This window comes from Pogona vitticeps, chromosome 2 (genome assembly GCF_051106095.1).
Source record: "Pogona vitticeps strain Pit_001003342236 chromosome 2, PviZW2.1, whole genome shotgun sequence".
Taxonomy (NCBI): Eukaryota; Metazoa; Chordata; class Lepidosauria; order Squamata; family Agamidae; genus Pogona; species Pogona vitticeps.
Genome location: NC_135784.1, coordinates 11,149,976 through 11,168,637, shown reverse-complemented (window position 1 = coordinate 11,168,637; position 18,662 = coordinate 11,149,976). Strand labels below are relative to the sequence as shown.

The 18,662-nt window shown below is 45.9% G+C and overlaps 1 protein-coding gene and 1 long non-coding RNA gene across 2 annotated transcripts in view; one reads left to right on the top strand and one right to left on the bottom strand.

Annotated features, from left to right (window-relative positions):
- Nucleotides 1-6,362, bottom strand: part of LOC140703741 (uncharacterized) — a 38,525-nt gene extending 32,163 nt beyond the window's left edge. Inside the window, exons 1-2 of the mRNA XM_078387657.1 lie at nt 5,063-6,362; nt 4,054-4,141 (exon numbers count right to left, since the gene is read on the bottom strand). The gene's annotated coding sequence lies outside the window, so the exon portion shown is untranslated. The remainder of the gene's footprint in view (nt 1-4,053; nt 4,142-5,062) is intronic.
- The window catches only part of LOC144587445 (uncharacterized), a 76,175-nt gene continuing 60,879 nt past the window's right edge, over nt 3,367-18,662 (top strand). The window contains exon 1 of the long non-coding RNA XR_013542603.1: nt 3,367-3,669. This is a non-coding gene — a long non-coding RNA (uncharacterized LOC144587445). The remainder of the gene's footprint in view (nt 3,670-18,662) is intronic.

Genomic DNA, 18,662 nt, shown 5'->3' with positions numbered 1-18,662 from the left:
CTTAGAAAGGGTGGCTAACAAGGCCAGTGGATGTGATGGCATTCCAGCTGAACTATTTAAAATCTGATAGGATGATGCTGTTAAAGTGCTACACTCAATATGCCAGCAAGTTTGGAAAACTCAACAGTGGCCAGAGGATTGGAAAAGATCAGTCTACATCCCAATACCAAAAAATGGCAGTGCTAAAGAATGCTCCAACTACTGTACAATTGCACCCATTTCACACGCTAGGAAGGTTGTACTCAAAATCCTACAAGGCAAGCTTTAGCAGTATGTGGACCGATAACTCCCAGAAATACAAGCTGGATTTGGAAGGGGTAGAGGAACTAGAGACCAAATTGCTAGCATGCGCTGGATTATGGATAAAGCCAGAGAGTTCCAGAACAACATCTACTTCTGCTTCATTGACTACGCAAAAGACTTTGACTGTGTGGACCACAGCAAACTATGGCAAGTTTTTTTAAAAAATGGGAGTTCCTGACCATCTTATCTACCTCCTGAGAAATCTATATATGGTACAGGAAGCAACAGTTAAAATGGAATATGGAATTAGGAGAGAGCAAAAATGTTCTGAAGCTCAACATCAAAAAAAACAACAACCAAGATCATCGCCATTGGTCCCATCATCTACTGGCAAATGGAAGAGGGAGATAAGGAGGCAGTGAAAGATTTTACTTTCTTGGTCTCCATGATCACTGCAGATAGTGACAGGAGCCACAAAATTGAAAGACGCCTGTTTCTTGGAAGGAAAGTGATGAGAAACCTAGACAGCATCTTAAAAAGCAGAGACATCACCTTGTCAACGAAAGTCCGCATAGTTAAAGCTATGTCTTCCATTAGCGATGTATGGAAGTGAGAGCTGGATCATAAAGAAGTCTGATTGCTGAAGAATTTATCCTTTTGAATTGTTGTGCTGGAGAAGACTTTTGAGAATCCCCTGGACTGCAAAGAGATCACACCTATCCGTTCAGACGGAAATCAACCCCGAGTGCTCACTGGAAGGACAGAGCCTGAAGCTGAGGCTTGAGTACTTTGGCTATCTCATGAGAAGAGAAATCTCCCTGGAAAAGACTCTGATGTTGGGAAAGTGTGAAGGCAGGAGGAGAAAGGGACAGCAGAGGACGAGATGGATAGACAGTGTCACTGAAGCAACCAACATAAATTTGACCAAAATGTGGGAGGCAATGGAATACAGGAGGGCCCTTCACTCCCGGGTTTGTACAAGAGGGATGGGCTTTTATGAATGAATACAGAACCAGACTGCTGGCACATAACATGGAAAAAGGGGCAGAATAGTTTTAAAACAGAATCCTGGAGGAAAGCTGACAGGAGAGGAGCAGCATTCATTTTGGGACTCCTCCTCCCTATGGAATGAGGGTGGAGATGCTAGAGAACTAGAAAGTGATGATAGTGTAGGAAGTAGGACTGGGAGAGTGATGGGATGGGGTTGTTGGTCCACTGGAAGGAGAAGCAAACAAGCAGCACTTTGTGGGGGACCCCAATGTAGGTGCTTTTAGGCAAATGCCCGAAGCGTCTCAGGAAAGATGGGAGAGCTGGAACAGTTGGAGGGAAGATATAAGATTGTGGTGGGATTCAGAGAACCACAGGGATGCTGCAATCCCAAACCATAAACTCTACAGGAGGGATGGGGAGGGGTGTGTTGGAGGTGTAGGTGGGACGGTCACCCCAACCCCTTGGGTAGCGGACCTTTTCAGATAACAGACACCAGACCACATTTCCTTCAACCGAGTTTCCTGGTTTCATGAAACAGGCTGCAGCAAATACCGATCCGCCGTCGTGGGGGTTCCCAGCCAACCAGAGACCGTGAGCTAAGGATCCCAACTCTTTCTATAATCATCACAAAGCAAGCTTGTTTTCTTCTTTCTGCAGAAGCCTATTCTGCCTTCCTCACGGCCACTCCTTTTGGGAACAGACCAGGTCCCCCCTTCCAGACCAGTTCGAGCCCCCGCCTGGGTCGAGCACCCTGTTACAGTCCAGATGCCCATCAATTTGAACTGTGGGTCAACCCAGGTCTATGCTGGGTTGATGAGGATCATGAAGGAAGAACCAATGCAGTTAGAATTTATTCAGAAAAAAGGGGCAATGCAGAGCTACAGCAGCGATAGCAAAGGGAATTCCCAGGACTCTAGGGACCCTTGAGTAAACTCTGGATCACCAGACACCCCCCCCCCAGCAGTGGAAAGGGGAGGCAAGCTTTACAGGAGAGTAGGGCTTGCAGTGAAGGAGAGCTGGAAAAAGTCCGAATTCAGACAGCAATCTGCCTTACAGAGATGTCCAGCACTCTGCCTTGCCGGTAATTCCATCCTTAGTAAACTGGTGGAGAGGGTGGTGGCAGACCAGATTCAGACGCTCTTGGACAAAACCAATGCCCTGGATCCCTTTCAGTCGGGCTTCCGGCCGTGCTATGCTACAGAAACGGCACTGGTCACACTGTTGGATGACCTATTGAGGGAGCCGATGGGGGCAAATGTCCTTGTTGGTCCTCCTTGACATCTCAGCTGCCTTCGATACAGTCAACCACAATATGCTCCTGGGGAGGCTCTCTCAGCTAAGAATCGGTAGCCTGGCGCTTGCCTGGCTCTGATCCTTCTTGGAGCACTGTCCCCAGAGAGTACAACTCAAAAATAATCCCTAGTTAAGTGAAACCCCCGCCCTCCACCCTTGTACAGCAACCAGAAGATGACATAACTGTATTTGAATGAACGTAGATCTTTGTACAGAAAAAAACAACACCTGAAAATAAGCCCTAATGGGTTTTTTGGAGCAAAAGTTAATATAAGGACCTGTCTTATTTTCGGGGAAACAAGGTGGTAATTATGTTGTTGCACATATAAGGTTGATATGGGCTGAAAATGGGATAGCTTGTCAGAGTCATTATCTGTCCGAAAAAATTCCCATACGTCCAGAACTCCCCTCTCCTTTAGTGCCTCTGTCCATGGAATTTCAGCCAATAATTTCCAAAATTTACAAAAATTGACTTTCTTGAAGTCCAGAATGTGTGTGTGATTACACTTCGCTTCCCCTTCCCACTGTGTAACGAATTCCACGAGAGGGTGGTCACTCCCACCTACGGTTCCCACCACTTCATCCTCATTAACAAGGTCTTCCCTGTTGGTGAACATGAGATCTAAAATAGCTGTTCCCCTTGTTGCCTCTTCCACTTTCTGGACCATGAAATTCTCTGCAAGGCTAGAGAGAAATTTGTTGGACCTTGTGCTCTTGGCAGAGTCTAACAACCATCATATATCGGGATAGTTGAAATCTCCCATTACTACTGCATCTTTCCCTGTTCAATGTGTGGCCATCTGCTCCAGGAAGGCTTGAGACTATCTGTGCATGGACCAATCCGGGGAGTGACAATTGCATCCAGGCAGGGAAGTTAGCAGATCGTTTAAGAGGGAAGTGGATTGGAACTCGGGCACTTTCTGGTTCTCCACTGACAGCGTTGTGTCCAGAAGAACGCCCAGCATGCGTTGGGAACCACACAAAGCACGGACATCAGGGGCTCCCAGTTGGAGGACGTCCATCTTGTTTGGGTTCAGCCTTGGACTATTGTCCCTTTAATATTCCCACTGAAGGAGAAGTTGGGAACAGAAATGACGTTATCTATTAATCAATTATCATAAGAGTCCAAATTAGAGGTGGATGGTGCAAAGCAAAATTCCCCAGTCTGGCTTGTCTGTTCAGGTGGAACAAGAAGGGAACCTTGAAAGGGAACCCCCACACCCCAAATCAGGATGACCAAGGTTTGTCTTTTATCAACAGGACCTGCCCTAAGGTGAGCATGGGGTTTTGGGTGAGCAGGATCGAGATTTTTTCTAAAAAAAACTCTACACCTAAGTAAGATGAAAGAAAACTATCTCCCCAACGACCACCACTCTGCACATGTTCAAAGAGGAAGTGTGGGGTTGTGGATGGTATACCACACTGGAAACCAGGAGACCTGGATTCAAATCCCTGCTGGGCCAGGAAAACTGAGAGAAGAGAGTGGTTGGCAAGGCTACTTAAGCAACCTCTTGAAATCTCACTTACCTTGCAAATGTTGGAAGGATCTGGGGTTTGGTTCTTCGGTTTTGGTCCTAAAAACAGCAAAGTCAACTCAGCTCACTCTCACCCCTTCCTAGAAGAAAAAGATCAGCCTGGAGGCTTCATGGATAAAGTAAATAAAAAATGTTTCCTTACAGATAAAGTAAATAAAAAATGTTTCCTTACAGGATGTGCCTTTGTCATGTTTATATTGAATGGGCTACATCTTCATCCCTGTCCCTTCTTCAGGCAGCAGAACAAGAGGAATAGGAAGGAAGGAAGGAAGGAAGGAAGGAAGGAAGGAAGGAAGGAAGGAAGGAGCATCTCATGTCAGGCTCCGAGATAAAACCTCCATCATCCCAGTGAGGAGGGGGCAACAGCAGGAATCCAGAGAGCAACAGGGCATGCTTCCTGCTGACACATTTGATGAAAGCAGCCGCAAACAAGATTGTTTTTCTCCCACAATTTACTTCAAGTATTTTTACCTCACCTTTCTCGTTATAAAGGATCCAAGGCAGCTTCCTTTCATCAGTAAAATATAACATTTAAGAGTGAAAAACAGCAAGACTACAAACTTTTTTAAAAATCTGCACAATACTACACTACAAATGGAAAACAAAATCAACACCAGAGCCCATGTGATGTAGTGGACCAAGAGTTGGACTAGGTCTTGGGAGACCTGGGTTCAAGTCCCTACAGCCATGGAAGCGGACTTGAAGGTTGGGAAGAAGGGTGAACCCCTCCTTGAGCAGCTCACAGAACTCAAGGACCCTCTTATGAGGGGCGACGTGGTGTCCTTAATAAAGTGTGTAGGGTTGGGACCTGGGTTCAAAAGTCCTCTCAACCAAGGAAACTCATGGGGGTGGGTTAGCAATGGTGAACATCTCCTTCATCATCTCACTTCTCTCACAGATCCCTCTTAGGGTCCCCATGGGTCAGAAGCAACCTCACAGCACAGGAAATGTCCCTTTTATCCTCCCATCGAAGGAGAAGGTGGGAACAGAAATGACGTTACCTGTTCATCAATTATCATCAGAGTCCGAAGTAAAGTTGGATGAGGCAAAGCAAAATCCCCCAGTCTGGCTTGTCTGTTAAGGGGGAAGAAGAAGGGAGCCTTGAAGGGGAAACCCCCACAAACCCCAAATCAAGATGACCAAGGTTTGCCTCTTATCAAGAGGTTTGGGGTGAAAAAACATAAATAAAATGCAAAGAAAACCATACCATCAAAAAGGAACACTTTGCACATGTTCAAAGAGGAAGTGTGGTATCGTGCACTGCAGGACTCTCCACTTTGTGCTCCTTTATTCCATCTGCTCTGTTTCGCCTTTATTACCTCACATTTCTCTCTTTTTTCGTGAATAGGATTCCAACTGCAATACAAGATCAAAGCCTTGACTGCCTCTTCCTTCAGGGTCCTCCTCGGCCCAGCACAGACCAGTTTGGCGAATGAAATATTGGGAGGGCCTTGATCGGGCCCTAAGATCCTGGCCGCTGGACTTCTTCTCCACTGAATCAGGAGGACGTCCAGAGGCCAGGACTCACCTGCCCGAGAAGCCCAACTTTCCCCACTTCTAGTGGAACAAAACCCTCAGAAAAGACAGAGTTCCCCTCAGCAAAGTCTGTCAGAGGCACCAAAGTTAAGATAGGGCACAATATTCAGGTCTTAGTTGTTGAAAATGTGTTTATTCCTTACTGCTGACTTGGTGCTTAGCACTCCTCTCAGTGTTTTACCTCAGCATAATGTATAACCATCAAAACACACAATGTGAAACACTTCAAATTTGTTTTTCATTAATTTGAATTCTATCTCCAAAAGTAGTTCACATTCTTTCTAGCACTGCTTTGGGAAATGCAGATCTTTCTAAGACATCTAGGAAATGACATCAAAATAGCAAAATTCTAATAGACCCTTTATATAAAATTTTAAAAAAAATAATAGCTCACAAACTCAGCAAACTCAATCAGAGGGGAAGCTGGTAGGGTAGTGATTTTAACCCCCCCCCTCTCAATGAATGCTCTCTGTCCTGCTTGGTTGCTGATTATGCTGGTTCCATGACCCATTCGTCTTTCTTTTAGCCCAAGATGTGGCATTTTTCTTACCCCCACAGATCAGGTTGGCTGCTTTCCTCTTCTCTTTCATCCCTACCTTTATTTATCCCCTTTCTCCTCCTGGGACAGAATCATGAACTCACTTCTCTAACCTTTATACTTGGTCTCACACTCCTCCCCAGTGTACAAGTGGGTATAAACTGCTAGGTAAATTTACATAATGAAGAGTTACCAGAATAATTATGTTTAATTACTGATGCATAACAATTATGGCAAACAGTTTTTATCCTCTTCTGCCATTACCAAATAGTCTATTTGGGCCAAATACTAAACATGAAATGTTCCAGAGTTGTTACATTTGCTCAAGGAATTGTGAAAATCCTCATTCTAGGCAGGGCTAAATATCCCTTACAGATCATTCACAGCACTCAGTAACTACCATTTCCCAATATTGTTTAAGGGGAGGGGGAACTGTCATGTTTTGTAATAGATTCCTGTTTTAAAACTGGAATACATTTGTAATATATAGACATGTCTTCAAAGTGAAGAAGAAAGCTAAGCTTGGGGGGGCTGCTATATCTGGACGTGTCCAGTTTGCCAAATACGTTAAGCTGCTCATCTGGATGCAAGAGAAGCAGCGTGCAGGGGACACAGTGACTGAGGCTGTCATTTGTGAGAAAGCCAAGGCCTTGTATGCAGACCTCGTGTAGCAAGAGCCAGGAACCTCAGCCGAGCCAGAAGACCTCAAGGCAAGCAGAGGCTGGTTTGAACGCTTTGAAACCAGATCTGGATCAGGCATGGAGAGGCCACCAGTTCTGATTTTCCTGCGGCAAAGGATTTTGCCATGGAGTTCCTGGATGTCGTTACAACACAACACAGGGCTACCTTCCATAGCAGGTCTTCAACTGTGACGAGACCGGCTGATTTGGAAGAGGATGCCCAAAAGGACCTCCATCAATCAAGAGGAGAGCAAGCAGCCTGGCCACAAGCCCATGAAGGACCTTCTGACCCTCCTCTTCTGTGCCAAAGCCAGTGGGGACCTGAAGATAAAGCACTTGCTGTTGTACCACTTGGAAAACCCACGGGCCTTCAATAAGCACAAGATCAACAAAGGCCAGCTGTGTGTGTTGTGCCGATCCAATGCTAAGGCTTGTGTCACATGCATCCAACCTGGTGGACAACGACCTGCCGCTGAAGGCCCTGCTCCTGATGGACAATGCTCCTGCTCATCCTCCAGGCCTTGAGGAAGACTTGTTAGAGGAGTTCAGCTTCATTCAAATCATGTCCCTGTCGCCTAACACTACCCCGGTACTCCAGCCAATGGATCAGCAGGTCAGTGCCAATTTAAAGAAATGGTACACCAAGATGCTTTTTGGGCGCTGCTTTGAGGTGACCGATTGCACCAACCTCACCCTGGGTGAATTCTGGAGGAACAACTTTGACACGGTCAGCTCCTTGAAGTTGATCACCATAGCCTGGGACGGGACCAGACAGAGAAATCTTAATTCTGCTTGGCACGGCCTGCGGCCAGACTGTGTGGCAACAAGTGACTCTGATGCTTCTGAGCCTGCACCAGTCAACAGTGAGGGAGGACATTGTTGCCTTGGGGAGGAACATGGGCCTTGGGGTCACAGAGGAGGACATCTGTGAACTGGTGGAGTGCCATGACTGGGAGGTGTCCACCCAGGAGCTGGTCGAATTGCAGGCAGAGGCTAAGGAGGAGCAGGCCTCTTTGGAAAGGGGAGAAGAGCCAGGCGAGGAACAGCTGTCCACCACTAAACCGAAGGAGCTCTTAGAACAGTGGCAAAATGTGCAGACTCAAGCACAGCGATACCACCCGGACAAGGCTCTGGCACATGACCTTTCAAACACATCTGACGAAAGGATCAGGTCCCTTTCGGAGGGATGCTGAAAAGGCGGCGGAAGCAGCAGACAATGGAGAGGTTCCTCACAAAGAGGCCAAGACAGGAAGAGGAACCTGCTGCTTCTACCAACAGTGCCCAGTTGTCTTACTCCTCCTCCTCCTCCTCCTCCTCCTCCTCCTCCTCCTCCTCCTAGAAGCCTTGAGGTCAAGCCTTAAAGCCTTCTCCCGGTTGACCATCTTTCAGGCCATCACCAGGGAGACCCTCTGCAGCTCTGGGAATGTCAAATACTGCTCCTGTGAGGTGGAGACAGTTCTGTCTGCCCCCAATTTCCTGACTTAAAACACTGGTCCTGGTGGTTTAGAGACTTCAGCCTCGCTTGTTCACAATAAATTGTGAAATGTAAAAAGTTTCTGTACTGTTGGTTTCTGTATGTTTACATGCCTTGAAAACGCACTTTCTGAAGAACTTTGCACACTCCAAGGACTGTTAGTGACTGTTTCTGTTCAGTTTGAGGGAAGGCAGATATTTCTGCCTCATGTTTGCTGATTTTTAAATGTTTTACTATGATGGTTTAAAGGTTAAAGTATTTTGATTGAAATTTCTGAAATCATCTGCACAATATGTGTAGCTTTAAAGAGCACTTAATAAACCCTTTCTAAACCAAATTTGATGTTGTTCTGACTTTCCCCCCCATAGGAACACATTAGATTTCAATGCATTCCTAGGGGAAAACACGTTTCACAAGATGAATTTTTTGGAACAAGACATTAACCACAGAATGAATTAAATTTGTCTTGTGAGACAACACTGTACTCCTGTATGGGTTATTTTGATGTATCCTTAAATTTCTGCTCAGACTGAAGCTGTTCCCACATTCTTTGCATTTCAAAGTTTTCCCCTTTGTATGAGATCTTGGATGAATAGAAAGATGACTGCTTTTATGAAAGGTCCTCCTACATTCTTTGTATTTCTATCACCTCTCCCTGGTATGACGTCATTGATATTTGGAGGTCCTAACTTTGTTAGGATATCAGACTCCACAGGAATCCTAAAGAAATTTAGAGACCTCCTGTTACATACAGCACTGATGGTACCTGTCTGTCATGGGTTTGGAGGGAAAGTTCCATCCTATGGGGAGTGGAAGGCGGGACATCAGGGGGAGGAGCTGTACTGTATATATATTTGGAGCTTGTGTGGAGAAGCTGGAGTTGGAGTCTGTGTGTCAGACTGAGTACAACTGTGTGTCAGTTAGTACATACCTGATAGGTTCAGGTTTCTTTATAGGTAGCCAGAACTGATAGGTTCAGGGTCTGTGCTTTACTTTAAAGTGTTCTGTGTGAACCAAACTGTTATATGTATATGGTTGGGACTATGCCACCTTACATTATTCTATTTACCTGATCTTTTTATTTACCCTGTTTGTCTTTTCAATAAACCTTGTTCTTTTGTTTAGTAAAATCCATTCCTGGTCTGTGTGACTCCTTATAGGGAATGGTTGGTGGCAGCTTAACTAAAGTGTGGCATACTCCAGTAGGTCTGGGGTTGTCACATTGACTGGTGTCCAGTGTGTGGGATACGACTGGTCCAGTTGTCCAGTGGTCCAGCAAAGCCTTGGCAAGTGTGCCCAGAGCAAGGGGGGGTCTAGTCAGGGAAAATCTGAGAGCGCGTAGGTAATCTTCTAGGCTTACCTCACGGGGAGGTAGGCTAGTGGAAGAACGTGCCAACTCAGATTGGGGACTAGATTAGGGAGCTCTGAGGCAACCCGTTTTGGCGGGAAAGAGCTGAGGCAAAGCTGTGTGAAGTAACAGTGATCTAGCCTGTCTGCTGAGAGGCCTAGCAGAGGGGGGGGGAATTCTGCCTGGCAACAGTTGCAAGTTGGTGCTGAAGGAACAGCAGCAATCTATAGAAGGCTGTTTCTGAGGCAAAAGGAAACAAGTCGTCGCTTTATTTTGAGGCTTGACTTTTGAAGGCAGCCTGTTCTGGGGGGGATTATGCCCTTGACTCGAAGCCAAATGGCAGAAATGGGTGAAGTAAGGGACCCACAGGTAGACCAAGGTTCTGAGGAGGAATTTGGCTCAGTGCAGGATGACAGCACGGGAGAACAGAATCCAGAACTCAGAAAAATGCTCCTAGCCCAACAGCATGAACTGAGGGTGAGGGAAATACAAAGGGAAGAGAAACAAAGACAATTTGAATTAGAGAGAGAAAGAATGGCGTTTGAAAGGGAAAAGGAAGAGAAACAGGAAAGGGAAAGGGAGAAACAAAGACGATTTGAAATGGAATTGGAGAGAGAGAAAATGGCGTTTGAGTTAAGAAAATTGGAAATGATGAATCAGAACAATAATAACAATAGAGATTCTGAGGTGGGCCAATTGTCTAAAACTGACTTGAAGAAATTCCCTGTGTACCACAAGGGAGATTGCCCTGAGGTGTTCTTTTCCCTCGTGGAAAGAGCGTTTGTGGACTTCTCAGTAAGGGAAACTGAGAAGATGACTATTATGTGATCTTTAATCAGTGGCAGCCTGGCAGAAGTCTATGCAGAGATGCCAGTGGAACTGCTGAAAGATTTCGCTGAGTTTAAAAAACTGGTGTTTGCCAGACATGGGATAAATGCGGAACAGCTGAGGCAAAGATTCAGGTCACTCACAAAGAAACCAGAGCAGACTTTTACCCAAGTGGGGGCCCAACTGGTGAGGTTGCTAGAGAAATGGCTGTCTCAGGAGGGGACAGAGACCTTCCAGCAGCTCAAAGACCTGATAGCGCTGGAACAGTTTTATTCAGTCCTGCATGGGGAACTCAAGTTCCAGGTGAGGGAAAGGAAACCTAAATCTGTGACAGAGGCGGCAGAGATCGCAGATTTTATTTACCAAATAAGAAAGCCCTTAGGTGCTGAGGGGAAATCTGTAGGTAAACCCAAAGAAACCTACAGCAAGTACTCTCAGGGACCAGGGAAAAACCAGCAAGGGGGAGGGGCCCATGTTGAAGGGAAGCCCTCAGACATGAAACCACAAAGACCTCAGATTGTGGAGGGAAAACCAAAATCAGATGAGAAAGACTCCAAGTACAGCAGAAAATGTTATTTCTGTCAAGGAAAGGGCCATCTAATCTCAGAGTGTGAGAAATTAAAGCAGCTAAAGGGAAAATTGCCTCATGATTTGAGTGGAACCAAGCCAAAAGCTGTGTTCTGTGTCCAGACAGAGCAAAGCTCCTTGCCACTGAGGGAGCCTGTTGCCATGGCTACTCAATCTGGAACAGTTACATCTGCTGATCAGGCTGGGGAAAATGGTCCTCTTGTGGAGGTCAAGCGCTGCTTACTAATGAGAACAGATTCACAATTGTTTGAGACTGCAGGGGTGGACGTAGGAATACTTGACCATCAGTATAGGGGGCTAAGGGATACTTGTTCCCAGGTGACCCTGTGCCATCCAGACATTATTCCTAGGGAGTATATAATCCCAAATGAGAGCATGAAGGTGGCAGGGATTGAGGGACAGGTGATCTCGCTGCCAGTAGCTGAGGTACCTGTGAGCTTTCAAGGCTGGAGGGGAGTGTGGCGGCTAGCGATTTCATCGACTCTGCCAGCAGCCGTGCTCGTGGGAAATGACCTGGCTGAACATGTGAAACGGGCGCTAGTGATTACACGCTCACAAGCTACCACGGAGACAGTTCAGGGGGGTACTGACGAGCCCGAGGCTGGAGCAGATGAGGATAGTTCCGAAGCTGTGGTAGAAACCTTAACCACAGACAGCAAATTTGGCCAAGAGCAAAAGGCAGACGCCACTCTCCAAAAGTGTTTTGAACAGGTGACAGACACCCAGCTAACACCTGAAACCCCAGCGAGATTTCATGAGAAAAAGGGAATTTTATATAGAGAGACCCTAATGAATATCTCAAAAGGGGGAGATGGGATCAGAAGTCAGCTAGTGGTACCTGAAAAGTATCGCCCCATGATCTTACAAAGGGGGCACTCTGACATGTTTGCTGCGCACTTAGGGGTGAACAAAACACAGCAGAGAATCACACAGAATTTTTACTGGCCTGAAATAGGGAAGCAGATCAAGGAGTTCTGTAAACAATGTGATGTGTGTCAGAGGCAGGGGAATAACCGTGACAGGACCAAAGCGAAGTTGTGCCCTTTGCCTGTGATTGACACCCCGTTCAAATGTATAGGAGTGGATATTGTGGGACCTTTGTCCAAGGCCACAAAGAGGGGGAACCGGTTCATTCTCACCATTGTGGACCATGCCACGAGGTACCCCGAAGCCATTCCCTTGACTAACATCGAAACTAACACAGTGACAGATGCCTTGGTGGGGTATATGTCCAGGATGGGATTTGCCTCAGAAATAATCACAGATTTGGGCGCATCATTTACATCAAAGCTCATGAAACGGTTATGGCAAATCTGTGGAATTAAACACAAGGAAACCACTGCCTATTACCCTGAAAGTAATGGGTTAACGGAGAAGTTCAATGGGACTCTGATGCGCGCATGATTAGGGCTTACTTGGCAGAGAATCCAAACAATTGGGACCAGAAGCTGCAATCCCTTTTGTTTGCTTATCGGTCAGTGCCCCAAGCCAGTACTGGGTTCAGTCCATTTGAACTTTTGTTTGGGAGAAGGGTGAAAGGGCCACTTGATTTAATCAAACAAAATTGGGAGCAGATCACCCAGGATGACCCACAAGATGTTGTGACATATATAGACTCTTTAATGAATGACCTAAAGAGAAACTTAGAGCTAGCAGCAGAGAACCTGCAAGCTCAGAAGGTTAGACAGAAAACCTGGTATGACCAGAAAGCCAGGGAGAGGCACTTTAACCCAGGGGAGGAAGTGCTTTGGCTTGGACCCTGCAAAGAGAACAAACTGCAGCTCAAATGGGCAGGACCATATAAGGTCATTTCCAAGATGTCGGACCTGAACTACCTTATAGAGCAGGAGGAACACCAAGCAAGGAGGGTGGTACATGTGAATGCCCTAAAACCCTACTACAGAGGGGAACAGAGGGTTTTATTTGCAATAAAAGCAGCTGAGAGTGAGGAAGCTGAATTACCCTTCTGGGAGGGTAGAGGGGAAGTAAAATACAACCCAGATGAGGTAAAGATCAGTCCTGCACTCACCCAAGACCAGCAGCAAGAACTAAAAGTGCTGCTCACCAATTATCAAAAGGTGTTTTCAAATAAGCCGGGGATAGTGAAGGGAGTGATGCATCGGATCCATACAGGGGATGCAACCCCACAAGCAGTATCCCCATACCGAGTGACGGGACCCTATAGGGACAAGGTGCGAAAGGAGCTGGACGAGATGCTTAGGGAGAACATAATCGTCCCCTCTTCTAGTCCTTGGTCCTCTCCGATAGTCCTGGTGGACAAGCCTGATGGGAGCATTAGATTTTGTGTAGATTACCGGAAGTTAAACCGTGTAACCACTCCTGATGCCTACCCAATGCCCAGGCTAGACAACCTGATTGAGACCATAAGGGGGTTGTCGGTTCATTTCATCATTGGACCTAGTAAAGGGATACTGGCAATTAAGGATTGATCCCAGGGATCAAGAAAAGACCGCCTTTTGCAGCCCTTTCGGTCTCTATGAGTTTAGAGTCCTGAGTTTTGGTCTCAGAAATGCACCAGCCACATTCCAAAGGCTGATGGACCAGACCTTAGCAGGGCTCAGTGACTTTACTGTGGCCTACATTGACGATATAGGGATCTTCAGCAATACCTGGGAAGATCACCTGAAACACCTGGAGATAGTGCTGCAGAGGTTAAGTGCAGCAGGGCTAACAGTAAAGGCGAGCAAGTGTCAGCTGGGTAGCCCAGAAATAAAATACTTGGGTCACATAGTAGGGGGAGGAGTGATCAAACCCCTAGAGGCCAAGATAGAAGCCGTTCGTGATTGGCCCAGACCCAACACCAAGAAAAAAGTCAAATCATTTCTTGGGTTGGTGGGCTACTACAGAAAGTTCATCCCGAGGTTTAGCGAGATGGCGACTCCGCTGACCGATCTGACGCGGATGAAGACTGATGACCGCATCCCGTGGACCAGCGACTGTGAGGAGGCGTTCCGGAGGTTGAAGGAGGCGCTCATCCATTATCCAGTGCTGCGTGCTCCTGACTTCGACCGGGAGTTCATCATCTACACCGATGCGTCTAACAGCGGGGTAGGAGCAGTTCTTTGCCAGGAGGATGAAAATGGTGACCAGCATCCAGTGTCCTACCTGAGTAGGAAACTGCAGAAAGGTGAGAGACATTTGGCAACCGTGGAAAAGGAGTGCCTGGCCATAGTATACGCGATTCAGAAGGCCAAACCTTACATCTGGGGAAGACATTTTGTTCTGTGCACTGACCACTCACCACTGCAGTGGTTAAAGACAATGAAAACCCACAATAGTAAACTTATGAGGTGGGCGTTAAACCTGCAAGATTATGACTTTGAAGTGAAGGTGGTCAGAGGGTCAAAGAACTGTGTTGCTGACGCCTTGTCAAGAAGACCCGAAGAGTGAAGACGGCGAAGAAACTATGGACTATGTATCCCCTCATGGATTGCTGCCTTGTCGTGGCGAAGGGGCTTGAGTAACTCAGAGAAGCTTTGGGCTATGCCGTGCAGGGACACCCAAGACGGACAGGACATAGTGGAGAGTTCCGACTAAACGCAATCCACCTGGAGTAGGAAATGGCAAGCCACTCCAGTATCTTTGCCAAGAACGCCCCATGATCAGAAACAAAAGGCTAAAAGATATGACGCTGGAAGATGGGCCCCTCAGGTCGGAAGGCGTCCAACATGCTACTGAGGAAGAGTGGAGGACAAGTACAAGTAGCTCCAGAGCTAATGAAGTGGTTGGGCCAAAGCCGAAAGGACGCTCAGCTGTGGATGTGCCTGGAAGTGAAAGGAACATCCAATGCTGCAAAGAAGATTACTGCATAGGAACCTGGAATGTAAGATCTATGAACGTTGGGAAGCTGGAGGTGGTCAAACAGGAGATGGCAAGAATAAACATCGACATCCTGGGCGTCAGTGAACTAAAATGGACAGGAATGGGCGAATTCAGCTCAGATGATTATCATATCTACTATTGTGGACAAGAATCCCGTAGAAGGAATGGAGTAGCCCTCATAGTCAACAGAAGAGTGGAAAAAGCTGTAATGGGATACAATCTCAAAAATGATAGAATGATGTCAATACGAATCCAAGGCAGACCATTCAACATCACAATAATCCAAGTTTATGCACCAACCAGCATTGCTGAGGAGACTGAAATTGAACAATTCTATGAAGATTTACAACACCTTCTAGAACTGACACCAAAGAAAGATGTTCTTCTCATTCTAGGGGACTGGAATGCTAAAGTAGGGAGCCAAGAGATAAAAGGAACAACAGGGAAGTTTGGCCTTGGAGTTCAGAATGAAGCAGGACAAAGGCTAATAGAGTTTTGTCAAGAGAATAAGCTGGTCATCACAAACACTCTTTTCCAACAACACAAGAGGCGACTCTATACATGGAAATCACCAGATGGGCAATATCGAAATCAGATTGATTATATTCTCTGCAGCCAAAGATGGAGAAGCTCTATACAGTCAGCAAAAACAAGACCTGGAGCTGACTGCGGTTCTGATCATCAGCTTCTCATAGCAAAATTCAAGCTTAGACTGAAGAGATTAGAAAAAACCACTGGGCCACTCAGGTATAATCTAAACCAAATCCCTTATGAATACACAGTGGAAGTAAAGAACAGATTTAAGGAACTAGATTTGGTGGACAGAGTGCCTGAAGAACTTTGGATAGAGGCTCGTAACATTGTCCAGGAGGCAGCAACGAAAACCATCCCAAAGAAAAGGAAATGCAAGAAAGCAAAGTGGCTGTCCAACGAGGCCTTAGAAATAGCAGAGAGGAGAAGGGAAGCAAAATGCAAGGGAGATAGGGAAAGTTACAGAAACTTGAATGCAGACTTCCAAAGAATAGCAAGGAGAGACAAGAGGGCCTTCTTAAATGAACAATGCAAAGAAATAGAGGAAGATAACAGAAAAGGAAAGACCAGAGATCTGTTCAGGAAAATTGGACATATTAGAGGAACATTTTGCGCAAAGATGAACATGATAAAAGACAAAAATGGGAAGGACCTAACAGAAGCAGAAGACGTCAAGACGAGGTGGCAAGAATACACAGAGGAATTATATCAGAAAGATTTGGATATCCCGGACAACCCAGACAATGTAGTTGCTGACCTTGAGCCAGACATCCTGGAGAGCGAAGTCAAGTGGGCCTTAGAAAGCCTGGCTAACAACAAGGCCAGTGGAGGTGATGGCATTCCAGTTGAACTATTTAAAATCTTGAAAGATGATGCTGTTAAGGTGCTACATTCAATATGCCAGCAAGTTTGGAAAACTCAACAGTGGCCAGAGGATTGGAAAAGATCAGTCTACATCCCAATCCCAAAGAAAGGCAGTGCCAAAGAATGCTCCAACTACCGTACAATTGCACTCATTTCGCACGCTAGCAAGGTTATGCTCAAAATCCTACAAGGTAGGCTTCAGCAGTATGTGGACCGAGAACTCCCAGAAGTACAAGCTGGATTCCGAAGAGGCAGAGGAACTCGAGACCAAATTGCTAACTTGCGCTGGATGATGGAGAAAGCCAGAGAGTTCCAGAAAAATATCTACTTCTGCTTCATTGACTATGCGAAAGCCTTTGACTGTGTGGACTACAGCAAACTATGGCAAGTTCTTAAAGAAATGGGAGTGCCTGACCACTTTATCTGTCTACTGAGAAACCTATATGTGGGACAGGAAGCAACAGTTAGAACTGGTCATGGAACAACTGAGTGGTTCAAAATTGGGAAAGGAGTACGGCAAGGCTGTATATTGTCCCCCAGCTTATTTAACTTATATGCAGAATACATCATGCGGAAGGCTGGACTGGAAGAAACCCAAGCCGGAGTTAAGATTGCCGGAAGAAATATCAACAACCTCCGATATGCAGATGATACCACTCTGATGGCAGAAAGTGAGGAGGAATTAAAGAACCTTGTAATGAGAGTGAAAGAGGAGAGTGCAAAAAACGGTCTGAAACTCAACATCAAAAAAACTAAGATCATGGCCACTGGTCCCATCACCTCCTGGGAAATAGAAGGGGAAAATATGGAGGCAGTGTCAAATTTTATCTTCCTGGGCTCCATGATCACTGCAGATGGAGACAGCAGCCCTGAAATTAAAAGGCGCCTTCTTCTTGGGAGGAAAGCGATGACAAATCTTGACAGCATCTTGAAAAGCAGAGACATCACCTTGCCAACAAAAGTCCGAATAGTCAAAGCTATGGTTTTTCCTGTCGTGATGTATGGAAGTGAGAGCTGGACCATAAAGAAAGCAGACCGCCGAAGAATTGATGCCTTTGAATTGTGGTGCTGGAGGAGGCTCTTGAGAATCCCCTGGACTGCAAGGAGAACAAACCTATCAGTTCTAAAGGAAATCAACCCTGAATGCTCATTTGAAGGACAGATCCTGAAGCTGAGGCTCCAGTACTTTGGCCATCTCATGAGAAGAAAAGAGTCCTTGGAAAAAACCTTGATGTTAGGAAGGTGTGATGGCAAGAGGAGAAGGGGACGACCGAGGATGAGATGGCTGGACAGTGTCTGCGAAGCAACCAACATGAACCTGACACAACTCCGGGAGGCAGTAGAAGACAGGAGGGCCTGGCGCGCTCTGGTCCATGGGGTCACGAAGAGTCGGACACGACTAAACGACTAAACACACACATAGTTTGTTGACCAAAAGTTAAATGTACCTGTTTTTTTTTTAACAGGCTTGGTTTGTATTAATAAAGGTAACTTAATGTATTGTAAATGTTAATGTTTAAATGCCTAATTGATATGTTTAACCTAGAGTGTAAGTATGGGATTGTATGTTAGTGTATAACTGTTTTGTGTGTTTTAATCCTGGTTGTTTTTTTGGAGAAAAGCACTTTAGCTTTCCCCCTGCAAAACAACTTATAAAGAGGGGAGGTGTTACATACAGCACTGATGGTACCTGTCTGTCATGGGTTTGGAGGGAAAGTTCCATCCTATGGGGAGTGGAAGGCGGGACATCAGGGGGAGGAGCTGTACTGTATATATATTTGGAGCTTGTGTGGAGAAGCTGGAGTTGGAGTCTGTGTGTCAGACTGAGTACAACTGTGTGTCAGTTAGTACATACCTGATAGGTTCAGGTTTCTTTATAGGTAGCCAGAACTGATAGGTTCAGGGTCTGTGCTTTACTTTAAAGTGTTCTGTGTGAACCAAACTGTTATATGTATATGGTTGGGACTATGCCACCTTACATTATTCTATTTACCTGATCTTTTTATTTACCCTGTTTGTCTTTTCAATAAACCTTGTTCTTTTGTTTAGCAAAATCCATTCCTGGTCTGTGTGACTCCTTATAGGGAATGGTTGGTGGCAGCTTAACTAAAGTGTGGCATACTCCAGTAGGTCTGGGGTTGTCACACCTCCCAGGCACGGAGATTCTACAATTCATTGATGTTGATATGAATGCAGAAAAAAGGTGATTCCCACAATGAAACCAGACTGTGGGGGTTATATATACTGTATACACTGTATAGAGAACATGTACCCTCCACCTTGATTGATGCCATGCTGACATGCTGCCACTTCTACTTTTGTACATCTGCTGTAAATACACGTGCTGGAGGAAGTTGGACGTGTCTGAGTA